Consider the following 3,304-nt stretch of genomic DNA (forward strand, 5'->3'; position numbering starts at 1 on the left):
TTAATGCATACTCGTCGAACGTGTATACGAATTTGATTATAAAGCATCGATGAGTATTTTAAATTTGTACACGAAATATGCAATAAACGATCCCGCACACACATCACTCATTCATTCATTCATTCATTCATTCATTCATTCATTCATTCATTCACTTACTCGCTCACTCATTATCATCATCATCATCATCATCATCGTCGTCGTCATGAAGTTTCTAGCAGCACTTTATATACGCGTGTAGTATATATGTGTGTATATGTGTATATATGTGTGTGTTATAGGAGTAGCAAATCCTGCTCGATGTTAATAAATTTTTTATCAGAACCGAACAGGCCGAACAATAAACAGTTGCAAAGTAGCGTTATTATTTAATATTATTGTTACAACTACAATTGGCACGATAATAGGATTTTATTTTTTTTTCGTTAAAATCGTTAGAATGTTTGCAACAAAAAACATTCTTATCGCGTATCTTAATTTTTATTTGTCTTTTTTATTTTTTTATTTTTTATTTTTTTAATTTACGTCAAAATCATTGTTCCATAAACAGATTTTTCAGGGTGTTCTTATAGCGTTATTATTTAATATTATTGTTAAAACTACACAATTGGCATGACAATAGGATTTTTATTTTTTTTTCGTTAAAATCGTTAGAATGTTTGCAACAAAAAACATTCTTATCGCGTATCTTAATTTTTATTTTTATTTTTTATTTTTTTATTTTTTATTTTTTTAATTTACGTCAAAATCATTGTTCCATAAACAGATTTTACAGGGTGTTCTTCTAGCGTTATTATTTAATATTATTGTTAAAACTACACAATTGGCACGATAATAGGATTTTATTTTTTTTTCGTTAAAATCGTTAGAATGTTTGCAACAAAAAAATTCTTATCGCGTATCTTAATTTTAATTTTCTATTTTTTCTATTTTCATTTTTATTTTTTTAATTTACGTCAAAATCATTGTTCCATAAACAGATTTTTCAGGGTGTTCTTATAGCGTTATTATTTAATATTATTGTTACAACTACAATTGGCACGATAATAGGATTTTATTTTTTTTTCGTTAAAATCGTTAGAATATTTGCAACAAAAAAATTCTTATCGCGTATCTTAATTTTAATTTTCTATTTTTTCTATTTTCATTTTTATTTTTTTAATTTACGTCAAAATCATCGTTCATAAACAGATTTTTCAAGGGTGTTCTTTTAAGGTAGTCAAGGGATTTGATCTATCGTCGTAAATTCATGTTTAATTCGATTTAGTATCTCGAACGTTGTTATAGTATCGAATAAATAATGGACAAATAGATTTTCCTATATGTGAAATAAATTGTATTCGCTTGCTATCTCTTTCTATCCTTCCGAGTATTATGTGAGGTAGATCGTCGTCGATCATGAACCTTCGAACATTTTTTTTAAGATCATGCTCCTCCCCGACCGTCTAACAACACCTTTTCGAGTTATTTTTCTTGCTTGAAGAAGAAAATGCGTTATTTTTCGCATCTATCTTTTTATTCCTTCGCACATATACACGTACGCTCACGCGTACACGCGTGTGCTGCTTTGTTTTTTTATTTATTCTCTTTTTCTTTCACCTACGTCGTTTGAGATAATCGAAATAAATCGACGAATATTTCGAATTCTTTGGATAATATTTCCATGTACGTGCGAGCACACACACACACACGTAACGTGCGAACGTGTACTTTATTATTTTTTGTTTTCTTCATTAATCAACATCCCCATTTGGTCGTAACTTTTTAATTTACATCATTCCAAGATAAAATCGTAAATATGATAAAAGCTTTTCATAAAACTGACTCTAATATCGTATCGACATCGTTCTTTTTTTTTTGCTGCTATTTTAATTTTCGTCTTACCGGGAAAATTTTAATTAATTAAATTTAAATTTTTGATCCGCTTTAATCTCGTTATATTTCGATAAATCTCGACGTATATTATTTGTACTTGTTGCCTCGACTTATGTTAAATTCAATCGTATTGCGCGAACGGAAAATCCGTAAAAAGACACGAATAATCAATTTTCAAATGCATTTTTTTTTGTCCTCCCGTCCGAGAAGGTTTAGTAGAAAAATTTTGTTATTTTATATTTCTTTTTTTTTGTAATTATCATTTTTTCTATCCACGCTAATGGACAAAAAATTTCGTTGAAACATTAAATTTGATTTTACGTTATTGTAAATATTTGATAAAGGAAACACACACTGATGTATTTTTTCGCGTGAAAAGATTCAATTTGTCGACGTATAATATAAGGGGGCACGATATAATAATTTGGATAGTTTTCTAAAGGGAAAACGGGAGAAGGGGAGAGAGAGAAAGAGAGAGAACGAGAGAGAGAAAGGTTTTGTCGTCGTCTCCTTGCCGAGAAGTTCTTCGCGTCTAAAAAACTTGAGGATTTATTCATTAGACCAGGAACGCCGTGTTACCATCATACTCGCGTTACATACATTTTCGTGAGATATGAATGCTAGCCTAGCTTCCCAACCTCGTGAACAAATAATTCCACTCATGAAAACATTTTTCTAGTACATTAAAGCGTTGGAATGTGCGTTGGATATCAAAGAAAAAATACATGCAATATACACGCACACTGATGATACTGTTCTGTTCTGTTCTGTTCTGTTCTGTTTTATTTTTCTTCTTCTTATAATTTTATATAGTGAGTATCACTTAAAATCATACATTGTTACGTTTATTCAAGTTTTGCTCGATAATTATCGTTATAGGTGTATTTAAAATAATTTCTATTTGATATTTTATTAGATAAATTTAATATTTATTTATTTTGATAAATAAATTATCGTTATAGTGTATTTAAAATAATTTCTATTTGATATTTTATTAGATAAATTTAATATTTATTTATTTTTATAAATAAATTATCGTTATAGTGTATTTAAAATAATTTCTATTTGATATTTTATTAGATAAATTTAATATTTATTTATTTTATAAATAAATTATTTTATTTTATTATTTAATATTTATTAGATATTTTGTAATTGAAAATCATCACTGGGTAAGAATATGTATGTATTTTAATTAAAATCATTTTAAATATTAGTCAAATATATTATAGAGTGTTCAACAATAGTTTAAATGATTGTTAATTAATTGAAAGATATTATTAAGATATATTTTATCATTAATTTTTTGTTATTTTTCATGCTATGTAATATTCTATTAATATTAAGGATTGTTTAAATTAAAATATATTTGTTTTAATACTCTTGCTAAATGGTGAATAAAAGTTGGAAAATTTTCAGACGATAAAAT

This window comes from Polistes fuscatus, unplaced genomic scaffold (assembly GCF_010416935.1).
Source record: "Polistes fuscatus isolate 324 unplaced genomic scaffold, CU_Pfus_HIC Scaffold1, whole genome shotgun sequence".
Taxonomy (NCBI): domain Eukaryota; kingdom Metazoa; phylum Arthropoda; class Insecta; order Hymenoptera; family Vespidae; genus Polistes; species Polistes fuscatus.